The following is a 17688-nucleotide window of genomic DNA, read 5'->3' as shown; positions in this document are numbered from 1 at the left end:
CATGAAACAGTATTTGTAGTCACACACGGCCTGTACATTCAAAGAATGTTTCCCCTTTCTGTTGATGTAGTCTGTAGAGTTAGCACGTGGTTGTTTCACTTCGATATGTGTACAGTCAATGGCCCCCAAGCATTGTGGCATACCGTGTGTTTGGAAGAAGTTGACCACAAGGTCCCTCACTTCGGGCTCGGTACTCTGTTTCCAGATGTACTTGGGACCCAGGAAGACGGTGATGGCCCTACAGACTTGTCGGATGATGACTGAAACAACTTGTCGAGATAGTCCAAATGCATTAGCGGTTTTCCGGAGTCTGCCCTCGTCACTCAGGTAATACAACGTGCACGCTACCTTTGTAAGTACATCCACGGGCGCCCTCATCGTGGTTGTTGCTCCCTCCACATGCGAACGTAATATTTCGCTAAGGTTGATCAATGCCGATCTGGACATTCGAAAGTTTTCTTCATTGATGAAATTATTCCACCAGGCGCTCGTTCTTCCTGGCCTCACCCAAAACCGGCGCTCCATGTACGGCTGATAACGCCTCTGGACTCGGGAATTGTCGCTCATCGCTCGAAGAATAGCTCGCCTCCTCCTCCTGTAGGCAGTAGCAGCATTGTAAAATGACGAATTTAACTCCACAATAGCTGCTAGTACAGACAACAAAGCAAGCAAGGCTTGCTATTCGTTATCCATGTTGAAATGAATCACTCGTAGCCCTGGCTGTTTGTTTTCTTCCGGGTACGGGTCACGTGATAGTGAGTGTGACGAATCAGGGAAGGAGACGTCATGGCTGCTAAGAACCAATCCAGTTGGGAACACGGGTGTGGGCGTAATTTTTTCTAAACACATCAGTTTCCGACCGTCCACACTCAAACGCAACCCCGGAGTTTTCAAACATCTCCAATCTCGGGGGTGTTTTCAGACTCCTCCGTTTAGGGTGCTCCAAAACTCCGGCGTAGTGTGGCCAGTGTAAACGTAGCAAAACATATGTATTTCCAAACAAAAACGGAGTAATGTGGACATGGCCTTAAAACTGGTGGGGATAGAGTATCAGTCGTAAGTAGGGTAAATGTGCTGCATGCAAGTAGCACCACACTATAATGCAAACTGTTTCCAGAGAAGACTAAACTGTGATGCACACAGCTGATATTCACCCAAGTACATGGAGGCCACACAGCTGTTCTTAAAGTAGCCATTAAAATCAATGTTCAATCAAGTTAGATTTATTTTCAGTGACAACATATTTTCAATCTAAAAGTTTAAAAAAAAAAGTTATTACCTGTTTTTCTGTTACAGAAAAACAGCGGTTGAATTGCGACAGTTATGATGGCTGAAATTCTACACCACTAAAGCTTGTTGATGCAAAATGCATGCTGGGATACTATTCTACCCAAAGTTCCCCAGAGCTACTTCAACAAAATGGGTATCCCAAGAACACCAGGAAATAGTACCTTCCATTGCAGAATAGGCGACATGGCACCACATCCATGAAGGACCTCTCTCTACCAGAGGGACTCTCACCACAGGTGGATCTTAGATGCCGTAATCTGGTCGCGCTCCATTAGTCCTCCGTGGGTCTCAATCTGTATAATCAGGTCATGGTTTGTAAGGTCTGTGGTTCTCCCTTGGTGGAATTTGGGATTATGTCTGTAAAGCTCCTGTGGTGGGGATCAGAGGGGGGTAAACGCTCTCCCCTGAACCGCTCAGCCCTGTGTTTACCGGGCCAATAATCTCCAGTAGCACAAAGACCAAAGAGACACTCTTTTCATTTTTTCAACACTATTTCCACATAAATAGCACAGGGAAGAAATGTATTGTCATCTGATTCAGCATGATACTCCGCATGGTGGGATTTTTCATTTCTCTCTGATCCCAGCCACTTTTTCATCCCTTACAGCTGAGTGAAGATTTAGCTGTGTTTCATATCCGGTTCCAGACAGAGTCCAAGCTGCTGTCATTGATTTGTGTTACATGATAGGCTTGGCTAGATCTTGTGAATTTCACCTATGATTTAACACAGAATCACAGCCTCTCATGATGTGTTTCTGCTCCAGCACATATGACCATGGCCAAATCCCTCCAACCACAAAGAGACCTTTTCCCTCATCAGTATGGCAACTCTAACCTTTCTCGTCTGCTGATTTCTCTCAGGGAACACACAGTCCTTAAAAAAAGGACTGTTTCTTTTTGCAGCTCTCACATTGGATAAAACATGACTTGTTTATTTACCTGGATGGATGTAGAGTTAGCAGTTACTGTGAAGTTAGCTTATCCCCAATCTTAAAACTAACACAAAATAAAACCATTCTACTCATTCTGTAAACCATACAGAATGAGTAGAATGACGACCTCCACTGAAACCTATTCATAAATAGGTTAAATGTTGAATATAAATTAATATAAATGTTGCCAAGAATGCTTTTTTATTGTTGTATTAAATCGGTACAATGATGTACTGCAAAATTCATCCGTCAGGTAGATCTTCTAGCTATCTACTATGTGCAAAGTTGTGGCGGGTTTGACTGTTTCAAGTGAAGTGCCAGTCAAAATCACGTCTGACAAATAATAATAATAAAATTAAAGCTGCAAGCAGCATTGATCGGGCCCTCTCAACTTCACGCGTGTCGAGGGTACTGGCAGGACTCTGGTTGACGCAGCCATGCATTTCGTGACCATCATTAACAGCGCCTGGAAATTGCAAAAACAACACTAGAAATTCATACAAAATTCAAAATGGCTGACTTCCGGTTGGGTTTAGAGCATAGACCCCAATACCTTTTTTTAAGTCTACATGTGATACATCTGCTTACCAAATTTGATACATCTAGGTGAAACGTACTGCGAGGGCTGCATTGTCAAAATATTGTAGGGGGCGCTATCGAGCCGACTTGCCACTCTGAATCAATAAAATCACATCAGAAAACTACATTCAGGATTTTAAATGTGTGTCACAAGTTTGATTATGTTTTGAGCATTTTTAGCCCCTCAAAAACACCTTTGTTTTTCATGGCGAACAAAGTGTCGCCACGGCAACGGCTTTTCACGAAACAACAAGCTTTGAGGAACTTTTCATCACAAAGGTCTTTAGATTGTTCTGACCAAATTTGAAGTTGATTCATTTAATTTCCTAGGAGGAGTTCATTAAAGTACAGCGCCTGGAAATTGCAAAAACAACACTAGAAATTCATAAAAAATTCAAAATAGCTGACTTTCGGCTGGGTTTAGAGCATGGTCCCAAGAGACTTTCTTTTAAGTCCATATGTGATACATGTGCCTACCAAATTTTGTAAATCTATGTGAAACGTACTGTGAGGGCTGCTTCGTCGAAATTTTGTAGGGGGCGCTATCGAGCCGACTTGCCAATCTGAAGCATTAAAACCATAATGTAATTGTAAATGTAATGTAATGTAAATGTAACTAAATGCCGGGCTTTAAATGTGGATGCCAAGTTTGCTTATGTTTCGAGCATTTTTAGCCTCTCAAAAGCACCTTAGTTTTTCACAGCGATGACTGCGTCGCCATGGCAACGGCGTTCCACGAAACATCAAAAGCTTCATGAACCGGCATTATGAACTTCTTACATTTGTGTGGAACTAATTTGATGGTGATCTGATTTATCTACTAAGAGAAACAAGCCAAAGTATAAAGACTTTAACTTCCTGTTACCAGTAGGTGGCGCTATGACTATGATTCAAAATTGGCCTGCAGATGTCTTCAAGATTGGAGTCTAATCAAACATGTGAAATCTGGTAAAGATCTGATGATGTGGAGTCGAATTACATCAGTTTATTCGTTCATGGCGAAGGATCGAGATTCACGTCGCCGCCACGTTGCCGCCCTTCAACAACTTCTTACAATCTTCACAATGAAGCATTATGAAGGTCTTAAGACTTTCCTGACAATATTTGAGAGGGATCTGATTAATCTGTGAGGAGCAGGATGTCAAAGTACACAACTTATAACTTCCTGTCGCCACTAAGTGGAGCTATTACTATGATTCTAAATTGTCATGTAGATGTGTTCCGGGTCAGGATGTTATGACATATGAGAAATTTGGTGCAGATTAGACAATGTACGGCCAAGTTACAACAACTTCCTGTTTCGTGGCGAATGGTGTTTTTTTGACACCACGCCATGGATACATAGTTCGATAACTTTTTGATCTTTGAGTAACTTTTCACTGCCAAGGTCTCAAGAGCATACTGACCAAATCTGAAGTCGATCGGGTTAAATCTCTAGGACGAGTTCGTTAAAGTATTGAAATGGTCCAAAAACGTAATGAGGATTTTTTGTATGTCCCATCACGTTCCACATACCAACCAAATTTCATACAGCTAGGTGAAACCCAATGTTGGGGCTACTCAATAGGGGGCTCTATCGAGCCAATATTTCATACCCCAATCAGACTGCAATTTTCGCAAATTCTGGCTTGCGTGCCAAATTTCACAAAATTCCCAGTATCCCAAGCACCTCCTATTTGCGACGAAACACGCGCAATAATAATAATAAACATCAGAAGAACAATAGGTCCTTCGCTCCGACTATGTCGGTGCTCGGGCCGTAATAAGAATAATAAATATTTGAAAAACACTAGGTCCTTCGCTCCGACACAGTCCAGATCAGAGCCACTGATCACCACGATAATTAGCCAATTAATGGGATCTGGTATGTGGGCTGGTTATCTGCATTACCTCCAGCTCTGAGCCATCCCACGCAATTTGATTGTTCGTTGTTGCTTTTAAGAAAACCTAGGAATAGTTCTACATTCGCTGGACGAACAATAGACTGTTTTGGATCCCGAAAGATAAGCAGCCCTGTAACTCCGTCAACTTTAACCTGCAGAAGGAAGGCCGTATGGAGGATTTATCGTTGCGCAGCTTGAAGCTCCGGATCCCAAATTCTAAAAAGAAATTCGGAGAATCACATCGACCGCTACAAAGTCATCTCAGAGCATGAGGCTTGTGTCTGGGCAGAGATAGGTCATAGTGTGTTTGTTACCTTGTTTTGTGTTGTTCTAAGTTTACTGTTATGTTATTGTGTATGTTTACGGACCGCCGAGTTCCGTTAGTGCTGTGAAGAAACTACTGTTGTATTCCATGCTGCTGTAATAATTTTGTGGTTAGATCAGTCACCGCGAGTGAGTTTGGGAACTGTAACTTTATCAGAAAAAGACCAGAACCACGGCTGCCGAATCTAAGTTTGCCAGTTTGTCGCCAAATTGTTTTGTAGTCGAAACTGCATCTGCCGTTTTGATAGTTTTCCCTCCAAAACACCATTTTGTAGTCTCACGTGGCGTGGTCACGTGCAAGAGTACATCAGCCATTTTTGTAGTTTTCTCGCTTTTCCCCCTAAACGCACACACACACACTCTCTCTCTCACACCACAGATTGTTTGTTGACGTTAGATAGTAGGCTCGTAATTGTACAGTAGTAGTTGTTAGTTTTAGATATAATTTGACTTGATCAGTATTATTATATTTTAATAAACTCTGTTATACTTTAAAGAGCAGCTGTCTGTGATTACTTGTTGCATGTGTATGTGATAATAGCTGGATATGTGGCCTGTGCTCGAATTCAAACCTTCATTATTCACTCTGAATGTGGAATAGTACTCTGACTATTTACATTTTGAGTAAACACTAATTATGAGACTTAATTTATTGGTTATTGGTCCCTGATCTCAGGGTGGTACCCCGTTGTTATTAACATTTGTTAATAATTATATTATAATTATTATTGATATTAATAATTGTATTAATGTCAATAATTTAGTTTTATACTTGCTGATAACCAAACACACTCCTGCCAGATCCCAGCAAGTGTTAGGAATCTTTGGTCAAGGAGGAGACAGCTACAGCTGGTGGTACAATTGAAGGTGTAGCACTAGAGACTGCTGTCCAAAACCGGCATCATTATTGTCATATTTTCAACCTGAGCTTTGACTGTTTTGAGCACGACGTGCATATCTATAAAAGTGTATGTAGCCAGTCAGGTTCTGTGTGTGCTACAGGAGACAGAGAGTGGGGGATGTCTAGAAAGGAGCCAGTCGGTGTCATACAGCAGGTTGTGGTGAGTACGTTTTTCATTGGTCAGCAGCTGGAATTGAAACACAAAGTGTTTCAGCGTGCTCTCTCCTCCTTCACAAGACACACAACACATATAGCTGGCCTTTTCAGCTTCAGATAGCAGGATCAACCTTACTGGTTATATTCTATATATTTCTCTTGCTGTCAACAAATCGAACCAACAATGACTGCATCCTACTAACAAGTTTTTTATGTTCAAACAATTCAAAACTATTTGAATGTATTATTGGACGATATCTCTTACATTAAATATTGATAATGTCAGTTTTATCCTTTAAGGGGCTTGTTATGAATTACAAAATTCTAAATGGACACGCCCCCTGCCTTATCACTTTAATTAAACCTAATACGTCAATCAAGACTCTCTGCTCTCAGAATAAAGGGCTCCTGTCTGTCCCCAGAGAGAGAGAAAAAAGTCAACCGGCCAAAGGGCCTTTGGGATAACCTCCCTGACTGATTGTCAGAGTTAAGGCCTTTAAATCCAAACTTTAAGCGCATCTTTTTGTCGTTCACTTTCAGTTAGTTGCATACTCTTTGATTACTTCAGGCCTTGCACCATTATCCTTCCGGCAGGTTGGTCTCAATGAATCTGTTTAGCCTAGTACCAAAGTCCTACGGACTACAATACTGTAAACCTTCTGAACAACACTTTATCTCGGTCTCTAAACCTGTTTGTGTCCCACAAACACATCTGTGTGTCTCTCTGTCACGCTGATTGTCCATACTGTCATTTTAACATAATTATATTCTGTAGACACCACATCTGTTATATGTCTGTCCGTCCTGGGTGAGAGATCCCTCCTCACTTGCTCTTCATAAGGTTTGTTCCATTTTTTTCCACATTAAAAAGGTTTGTTTGGAGAGTTTTTCCTTATCCAAATCAAGGTTCTAAGAAAAGAGATTGTTGTTTGCTGGACAGATTGTTTAGCCCCCTGAGGTGAATTTGTGATTTGTTGTATTGGACTGTATAAATCAAATTGTAGAATAATTAGAATGACTGTAGAATAATTTAAGTCATTGGTAAAACTGTATGCTTCACACAGCCCTGTAAAATGGTAAATGGACTGTACTTGTATAGCGCTTTTCTAGTCTTCAGTCCACTCAAAGTGCTTTAACACCACATGTCATCATTCACCCATTCACACTCATTCATACACTGATGGCAGGGGCTACCATGCACCTACATTCCTCCAGGTTTGTACGTTGTAGAGCACACAGAGAGTGATATTCTTTGTCCCACTGTGTAGCAGGTGCTGTGCTAGAGGGATAATAGCAGCCCAACATTGTTTTTCTATTAGCCAACAGCAGAGTTACAAGCAAAGCTACTAAAAATGGGAAATCCATGTGTAAATCACTTTTTCATAATCTGTTACTGCAGCAACGAGCTCAGTCTGCTGCCGGCTGTGGGCTGAATGAAAACAAGCAAAAGCCATCAAGGCGCTTCATCTGTAATCCTTCCCCAGGATAAAGCTCACAAAAAAACACAACACACAAAATAGAACTCTGTCTTTGTTCCAGTGAAATCAATAGGGCTAAGCAATAGTATGCAAGGGTGCAGCCTTTCTGTAAAGATAAACTTGGCAGAAGGGGGAAAAGTTTGGTTCAGGTCCCCTCTGAGATCACTGAAATTAAACTTAAGTCTAGAGCTGAAGCACTTCTTCAACAAGAAAATGATTTGGAAATGAAGAGAAATCAAGTGTTTTCGTATGGCCCTTAAAGAAGTACAGTCTCAAAGGGTCTGTAACAAGTTACTGTTACCACCGTGGGCTCTCCCAGCACAATGACACTAGTACACCCAATGGTACTGCTTAATTTCTTTATTGTCATACAGTTTCAGGCTGGTCTAGGTCGTGCGCTCTCCTGCAATGCCTTCGAGCGTACCCGCCGTGTACGACTCTCTCGGGATGATCTGTCGTCCTCCCTGTCCGCTAATCCAGCCGGTGTCTCCTGCTTGCATTTTCCCTCTCACGCCTCCGTCACTACTAGTGTTTATGTGGGAGAGGAGACACAATTAAAGATTGGCTTCAGCTGTGGTTAATTAAGCCTCCCAATAAGCATTGCCCTCGACTCTAGTGAGATAAACACACACACGGCAGAGATGGGGAGAGAGACCATCGTAGAGAACGTGAGTCAGAAGTTATTTCACTTGGTACGCTTCAAGAAGAGAGAAGTGGTCAGGGAGACCAGAGAGACCAGTCTTTAACCAAGAATGGACAGACTAATAATAATAATAATAATGCATTTTATTTGTAACGCACTTTTCATTTAAAAAAATCTCAGAGTGCCACAGAGCCAGTACATAGTAAAAAACATAGTTAAAACAAACTATAATAAAATAACTAGTAAGCATAAAAAAAACAGTGAATGAACAGAAACACAAAAGAAATAACTGACAGTGATTTAGGTCAGAAACGCCTTCCTGAATAGAAAGGTTTTTAGGCCAGTTTTAAAAGAGACCAGTGTCTGTGTTGCCCTTAGGTGGTCAGGGAAACTGTTCCATAGGCGTGGAGCTGCCGAGCCAAAGGCCCGGTCGCCCATGGTGCGGAGCTTGGTGTTGGGGACCCGGAGGAGCGAGCTGTTTGAAGATCTGAGGGTGCAGGGTGGAGATTTGGGGAGTGATGAGTTCTTGTAGGTAGGGAAGTGCGTGTCCATTTATGCATTTATGTGTGAGTAGTAGGACTTTGTAGTCAATCCGGAATGAGACAGGGAGCCAGTGTAGTGAGTGCAGAATGGGTGTTATGTGCTCATACTTCCGGACTCTCATCAGGATCCTGGCAGCGCTGTTTTGGATGTATTGCAGCTTCTGGATGTTCTTGGCAGTGATCCCAGTGAATAGTGAGTTACAGTAGTCCAGTCTTGAGGACTATTATATGTCCATTCTTCCCAGTGGCAGTTTAAAATCAGGATGTCTCATATGTTCTATGTTCTATGAGATAAAGCACAACTCTTTTGAGCAAACGTACCCACTCACATCTGAAATGAAGTCACAGATAATAAACAATCTAAGTGCCCAATATGATCAGAATCCTAGCATAATATTTTTAACTGTCCAAAAATGATGTTAATAGAAAAGAATGGAAGTGGTTTTAACAACCACAGATAAAATCTCTGCACACAATTTTCTCTTATTAGAAGATAATAATATAATATCGTTGCTTTTTTGAGTGACATCACTTCACACCTGAATTAACTGAATCTAAAGCTGCAGGACAATTCAGTTCAGTTCATTTTTTCGAAAATTAAGTACTTTATTTTAAGATGCACATTTTTTTAAAAGCTTTCCGTTTTTTATTTTTATTTAATTTATTTAATGCAGCCCTTATTTTACTTGAAATGAGAGAATCCTTCATTTATTATTAGATTATGTATTATTTATAATTCATCCAGTTCATTTTGCATTTTTTACTGACAATAAATATTGTTTTGATATTATTTAATTAAACTTTCATTGCACTAGCCCGTTCATTGCTTATTAATTTTAAATGTCATCCTTTGTTCATATTTGTTTTTTTAATGTTACTTCAAATATATTTTATTTACATAGAATAAATTCACATCACTTCAGCAGACTTCGCTGTGTGTATTTTGAAGATGTGATTATGTAAAGAAATTAGTCTAAAAAATGAATGTCACTATTTAAAAAAAATGTAAGAATGAATACAACAGCAACAAGCAAGTAGGGCGACCTCGATTGTTGAGAAGTTGGTGGACTGCAGCTGCAACCCGTAGTCCGACTCAGTAGCTTTCAGGTGGGACACTTTCATCCGTGCCCCAATCTGCAGCTTCTTCACCGAAACCTCCCTCCAGAGGCACAGCGACAGCTGTGTATCCCCCTGTAGAAAGTCAAGTGAAATAATATTTTAATTCTATAATATATATATATATGAGAGAGAGAGAGAGAGAGAGAGAGAGCCTACCTGCTGCAGTTTAATATTTCGCATGGGAAATATTTCTTTGCCCTTGGTTATCTTTTTCAGCGTGGACAGCTGAAAAAGATGGAATTGTGAGTTAATTCACATTTTATACCAACTCTTTTTTCCTTATATATACCACCATAGGTTAAAACTGAACTTACTTCGATCACCTCCCCCTCCACGGTCACTAGGCCCTTTGCCTCACTGCAGCTACTGAGTGGGGTCAGCAGAGAGATAGGACGTATTAAGGCCTCCGCCTGCTGTGTCAGCGCCTCTGACATGTCTATTGGTGCGCTTCTAAAGAACATGGTCTCTCTTGTTATATTAATGAGGTATGGCGGAGACTGCCCTCTTAAGGAGTGTCCCTTTAGGACGTAGCTCCTACCCTCCTGGAATTTCGAAGAAAACTCCTCATAGATGGTGACTTTGGCCACCGACTTTCCGTCTGAAATGGCGGCCAGCACATTGTGCTTTGTGGAAGCTGGTCTCGCACCAGAAGCATCGAACTCCCAGGCCACCACCCTGGGCTGCTCCGCCACCATCACCATGCAAAGGTGGATTGGTGGTGGCCTGAAATATGGCGTGGGAGGCTTTGTCCATATAAGAGAGTGTAACGCCATTCTGAAATAATAGAATAAACACGAAGTTATAGGATAAGTTAGGGAGTAGGCCAGTACACATTTGTATCTATAACGTTTCTTTTATTTCATAGTGTGTTGCTTCTTTAGCAAATGATTATTAGAAACGAGTATTTCGTATTAAAGAGTGCGTACAGTTTACCTAAAACAAGAGATAGATGCCCGCTATTTGGAAATAACGATAGCTAGCAATGTTTAAAAAATAGCAATTTCATTTCATTAAGAATATATCTCTCTCTTTATATATATATATATATATATATATATATATAAAAACCTGGACTCAATTCATGTCAGGTATTCTTAATATCATTCAAATTATTAACACATTTAAGAGGAACAACACTTACCTCTCTCTCGACTTTTCAGGCAGGACAGACGACTTTAGTGAAAATCAGTCACTGCTATAATGTCGGAGATCTTCTGAGACTCAGTAAATTCGTTTCATCTCAACGCTTTAGACATAACAACCATGGAATGAATACTTTTTATTGGAGAGAAATACACAATACAGACAGTGATTGGCGAACAAAAAAAACAAAAATACACACAAGGTCCAAAGCGGTGAGATGAGAAGCGCTCAATGAGCGCAGGTGTTCTCTGTGGTATACTGGCTGATAACAATTATTTGTCCAGACTGAGTTGTAAGAGCTGACTGTTGATCTTTTCAAAATGTGATGATTCAAATCGTAAGCTAACCTATAAATTATCGAGTGATATTAAGAAAGCATGTCACAAATTAGCCTACATCTCAGAGTTTAAAAATGAATGAAAGTGGCAACATTTTTTGAAACACTATGGCTATATATCTTGCTTAGCAATCGGTACTTCCAAACAGAAGTCATCCCTCTTCCGGTGAACTGAAAGCACACTTTAATAGAAAAAAATAGTTTATAATATTAATACGCCGAATAAAGTAGGCTACACATATAATAATGAATAAACATTACAGGGAAAAAGTATAATGGTAAACCCATAGGGCTCATCCTATAGGCATAGTTTCTATGTGTTATGTGTATTATTTCATCACTGCTGAGGACAAAGCCTCCAAAGCTATTTTAAACCCTCGCCAATCCACTTATGTGTGGAGGTGGTTATACAGAGCAGCCCAGGGTGGTGGCCTGTGAGTTTGACTTTACCAAAAAGAACGTACTGGCCGCAATTTCGGACGGGAGGTCGAAATTGCAAGGAAACCATGCGAGACGAAACGAGGAAATGTTTTTAAAGAGACATGAGACGTCCTTTCCTCAGTTGTGTCATGTGAAGCGACATCTGTTTCTGATGACGGAGGATCAGCTGATCACAGCTGGATCAGCTGCCAGTCGGCTTTAACAGCTGGAGAGACTTTTGAGAAGTTTGTGTCTGTACACATGATCACTGTGCTTAATAATAGTAACTAATATTACTAATAACTAATAAAGACGCACAGTTGTCATCACTGTACTTAATAATATTAACTAGTAATACTAACTACACACAGTAATCATCACTGCCAGAGTAGAGGTGTTTTCTCTCTGTACTCTGTTAACTCTTTAACAAACGGTGTCGATTTATACCGGCAGAATGCGTTTGTTAGATTTGTGGTTGGTGTGGTGTATGTACACTATCTAAGACAGGATTCATGATTTTCTTTTGCGTTTGACAGCAGAATTTCCGATTGCTCCTGAACGCCTCAATGAAATGTAAATATGCAACACCGCAGCTCCGCTAATTTGTCCTGAAGTCTTTTCTGGTAAGTAGCATTGAACCCCTTGTCTAACGGCTAATCATTTGAATGGTATAAATACAGTTTTAGCGTTTTAAAAAGGCGTTGCAATTGGTGTGTAACTCATACTGAATTTAAACATGACTGGAAGGGCGAAATATTTCCCCTGTACGGCATACACGAACGCCAACGTATAGCTAACACTAGCATAGCGGCCATATTAGCTAGTTAATATAGCTAAACTAATTTCTGTGTATTGTATAATTGGTAACTGTTTCAAACCAATTAACTATTTAGTTAGCAAACTAGTTAACTAACCAATTTGTCAGTTAACATGCCTAAAGTCTGCGTTAGCCGCTATACTAGTGTTAGTCACGGGTTCGCTTTAGCTTAATGCCATAAAGGGAAAATATTTCGCTCTTCCATTTGGAATTCTGTATGAGAAGCTAACCAATTTCAATGCAACATGGTTAATGCTGACTTTAGCCATGTTAATTGACAAATAAGTTAGGATGGCTAAGTTAGCCAACTAACGTTAGTTCGTTAGGTAACTGACATTAGTTTGTCAGTTAACATGGCTAAAGTCAGCGTTAGCCGGTGTTAGCCATGCGTTAGCATATACTTTTCCATTCATGTTTAAATTCTCTGAGTTACAAACCAATGTCAATGCATTTTTAAAACGCTAAAAATCGCTAACGAATTAACGTTAGTTAGCAGTTTATTGCCATTAACTCAATGCGGCAATATCGAGCTGGAAAATTTACAAAATGCAAATAAATAAACCATCAATGTCAGTCGCTGAATGCTAGACAAGGGCTAGCGCTAATCCTTGACTTCAGTAACAACAAGCTAATTTATAACGTTAATACTGTTGATGCTTGTCTCAGGCTTATTTATTTTACCAGCAGTTTTAGCTGTTGACTACATTCAGTTCGGTAACATTAAGGCAAGAATAGTGTTGATTAGCAGGATGCTGGATATATTGCAATTGACATTCTGGCTAGTTTGTTTTAACCAGTGGTTACACTCATATAAGTTACTAATGAAACTTTATCATTTATCATTAAACAAGCTTAATTTATGACTGAGGTTGAATTAAATCTTGATTTCTCATATTATGCTGGTAGTAATTAACAGCAGTAATCTACTTCTGTAATGCATGTCATTTTTGTTGTTTTGTTTAGTTTAAAGGCTGCAAGTTTGAACCTACTCCACTTACTGTCAGTTTGTCATATTCTTTCCTCTCTTAGACAACAGAACATCAATCCGTATCTGCACTTTGGTTGGTAAGTAAATCAAATACTGAAACTAAAATTGACAACAGACCACATAACTTCAATGTGAATAACTGTTTAGCATCTGTTCTTTTCATTTTGTTAAAGAAAACATTGACATTATACACTCTATTTTGTGTAGGGCCGCAACATATCATTTTTTCAATCGTTGATTGATTTGTTGTTTGTTTTCTCTATTAATTGAATAGTTGGTCTTTATAATGTTAGAAAATCGGGGAAAATGTTGATCATCCCAAAGACTCCCAGGATAATGTCCTCAAATGTCTTAAACTAAGAGATATTCAGTTTACTGTCATAGTGGAGTAAAGCAATCATAAACTATTACATTTGAGAAGCTGGAATCAGAGAATTTTAACATTTTTCTTTAATGTCATACTTGGCTACTAATCAATTTATTGTGGCTGCTCTAATTTTGTGTACCATGCTATAAAGACAATTATCTTAAAGTCCCTGACAGGCAATAACACATTAAAGGGATACAATTTTGTCTTGTTGACAACAGTCAGTATTACCACACAACTCACAGTCACACTGCACAATACATTTGAACTTCCTAGAAAAATATGACTTTTGAATGAGACATTGATAATAAATAAGGAAATAAATTGTCCACCTGAAAGTACTTATAATTCAATAAAGCTATGAGGTTGGTTTTCTGAAGTGAACTGAAAATGTCTTTTTATTTTTTTCTCCCTCTCTTTAACCTTCACCCTCCTTCCACTCCTCCCGGACTCCTCCTTTCTGTCTTAAACTCCAGGCCGTTACTGCTGGTGACTCCTCTCTGACTCTGAAGTGTAAGTTCACACATTAATAATGGTTTTGCTATAACTAAACTGATATTACATTGGTTTACAGTTTAGAATACCTTAGCATCATAATAATCTGTCTCGACAGGATTACATTCCTACATTACATCCTCAACAATAAATTATCCAACATTAGCAACAGTTTGTTCTACAGTAAAATGAGATGTGATACACTGGTTTTCTGAAAAGAATGGAAACATGATTTATTTCTCTCTCCTCATTCCTTCCGGCCTCCTCCTTCCTGTCTCTAACTGTAGACTATCAGTGTTGGCGACTCCGTGGTGATTTGACAGTAAGTTCACACATATGAATGAGAACTGAATGCAGTGTCTTAAAACATGTAGTGATGTTGTAATGAAACACTGAACCTCTTGGTTTTTATTTTGGCGCGTACGTTAGCAGCGTGGCTCGCCAGCGTCTCAGCTGCGTCTCTTAGAGATTCGAGGTCTCGCCTATTTTGTTAAGTGTGCCATGGGTTTCACAGTTAAAATAGACACTTAATATAAAAATAAAAGCCTGCTAGCATCTTTCTGCTAACAGAATCCCATCATTTGTTAACACAAGGCTTTTATTCTGAAATATTTACAGGACAGTGTGGGAAAATGCAATGACTTGCACGCCTTCATTTTAATTGTGGATTATTAATATTACCGTATTTTCCGCACTATAAGGCGCACTTAAAAGCCTTTCATTTTCTCAAAAAACGACAGTGCGCCTTGTAATCCGGAGCGCCTTATATATGGATCAATTGGTTAATTGGTTGATCCATACTGGTTGTACACGGCGCTCTGTCAAAATGTTTCAGTACGACTGGTAAACTACAAAGCCGCACCGCGGTAAACACCGGTACTGTGCTTACTCCTAGTCCAACACCACTTGTGTGTATAAAGACCCCAAAATGGCACCTTTCAAGAGACACGCTTACGACGCTATTCTATTCTATGCGCCTTATAATCCGGTGCGCCCTATATATAAAAACAGTTCTAGAATAGGCCATTCATTGAAGGTGCGCCTTATAATCCGGTGCGCTTTATAGTGCGGAAAATACGGTATTTATGACAGCACACAGGCTTCTTCACCCTTTTCTGTTGAAAATAAATAAAAATTCCATTTAAAATGAAATGAAACAGTATGGCAATTATGAAAGGCAAACCATGTAGAAAGAAGCGCTGGCAGCAGCAACAACACTGTGGAAACTACTCATGTGAGAGACACAGGCAGTGTGGCCATGACATGTCTAAACCAGCCCTACTTAATTGATAGGAAAGTTTTTCATATAAATATTTGCAGTATTACCTGGGGTATTGGTTTACATTCTGTTCATGTGAGCAGACATTTCACTGATCTGTTAGCTTAGAGTAGAAGTTACTTAGTTTGTTATTCAGACTGCTGTCTAATGTATGTCTTTATTGTGTCTTACAGGTGTCCAGCTGTCTCCCCTCTCCTCTATCATATTGGCTCTCTGTCTTTCCTATACCTTGTATCAACTCTGTCTAAGCATTGGTCCCTCTATCTTTCCTATACCTTGTATCAACTCTGTCTAAGCATTGGTCCCTCTATCTTTCCTGTCAATCTACCGCTCTGTCTGATTTTGAACTCCTTCTTTGTATCCCTCTTCTATCCCACTCTATCTGTTAAAGCACTTTCCAAACTGCCGAAAACCTCCTGAATTGAACAAATCTACTGAACAAAGCTTGATGAAAACTGAATTCTGAAATCCTCGTACTGAACCAAATTGCTTGGTTATCCATGGTTAACAAGAACCTGTCTGTTATATGAAAACCTGAGTGTCTCTCATCTCGCCCACTCTCTGTCTCTCCACTGATCGTCTGATCCACTCACAATCCTCGGGTTACTGGTACCTGATCTATCTTTTTGAATAATCTGAGAGATTCTCCTCTCACGCTCACCTCTGTCAATCTTCTATCTACATCATATACATCTATAGAATACTATTACTATTTGTACACATTGAACAACACATTTGAAATATACTATTTGAGATTTTTTTGAACAAAATTGGTTTGAACATATAACTGAAAAAGACATACACATAATTTTCTGGTAATTCAAGAAGTTACACTTCTATCACAAACATTTGGACAAAGAATTTATAATTAAATCTGGTAAATTTCCAAGTATATCATTTCTTGTAAAAGTGCATGATTAAGTTAACATAATTAAAGAAACTGCATTCTGGTTAATATACATAAAAAACAATAAGTGAAAATCCACATTAGAGAATAAGTCTAGTTCTTGATCTTTGTTGCTGTGGAGTTCTGTTGGTTTGTACCCAGAGGTTTGTTTTGGTAACAGATATTTCACATTTCAAACTGTTCACTTGACTAGTCTACATACGAGTACAAGTAATACCACTACATACATTGTATTCATTATTATTTGATAACAAAAAATTCATATAAACATCCATTGTTTCATTCTAAATGTTTTGTTGTTTAACCTGTTCCTACTGAAATAAAATCCAGACATCTATTCGGAGGAACTGCATTTATTTGGAGCGGCTGTTTCCTGTCTGCAGACCCAACGTTCTTCAGAAGCATTCATCTGTCATCTCACTGCCACGACAACTCTTCCTGATTCTGAATATAAACCATAGTGTAGTAGTATTAACTTATTCTCTGCTGGTGAGTGCAAACAGTTTAGGATCACAACAGATCATAGCTGATATTGGACTACTGGTTGTGTGTTCGTGGAAATTATTTAAATTGTGTATTCTGTGTTAAATTTCAATATTTACATATTACATAAAGCTTTGAAATTAACATAATTTATTCTTGGTAGTGTGTCAGCCTTAAATTGTTAATACATTCTGGTTCTTACACTATTAATACTGTTACCTTAGTAAGTAGCTATAAATTGAGGCATTTTGAAATCTGACTGAAGTCTTAACAGTTTAAATTAACCAGTTCAAGTGTATTGGATTACTACAAAAATATTTGAGATTTAGGTGGCTTCAATCAACAGTTTTGGAAATAGCATAATTTAACATCATCTGTGTGTCAGTGTTAAACTTCAGTTTTTACATTGAATATATATTTCCACAGATTTGTCAAGGTTTCTTTGAGAAGTATTTAACATACACAGTCCCTTATTCACGTATACAAACCAAGTAAAGACTTGATCACACGATTTAAATCAGTGTGTAGAAGTGCTTTGTTATTTAACCTTCATTTACTGTAGTAAGTCAAACAACTGGATTCTTTAATTTGTTTTTTAGATATAA

The 17688-nt window shown here is 39.1% G+C and overlaps 1 long non-coding RNA gene across 1 annotated transcript; it reads left to right on the top strand.

Moving 5' to 3' along the window:
* Positions 1-12271: 12271 nt before the first annotated feature.
* On the top strand, positions 12272-16937 carry LOC142964838 (uncharacterized). The gene is made up of 5 exons (XR_012957585.1): positions 12272-12370; positions 13594-13629; positions 14396-14432; positions 14702-14736; positions 15867-16937. It is a non-coding gene; the product is annotated as an uncharacterized LOC142964838 (long non-coding RNA).
* The last annotated feature ends 751 nt before the right edge of the window (positions 16938-17688 follow it).

This window comes from Anarhichas minor, unplaced genomic scaffold (genome assembly GCF_050575085.1).
Source record: "Anarhichas minor isolate MPS153535 unplaced genomic scaffold, ASM5057508v1 ptg000032l, whole genome shotgun sequence".
NCBI lineage: Eukaryota > Metazoa > Chordata > Actinopteri > Perciformes > Anarhichadidae > Anarhichas > Anarhichas minor.
Note: the sequence above shows the minus strand (reverse complement) of the source record. Positions and strands in the feature narration are given on the sequence as shown.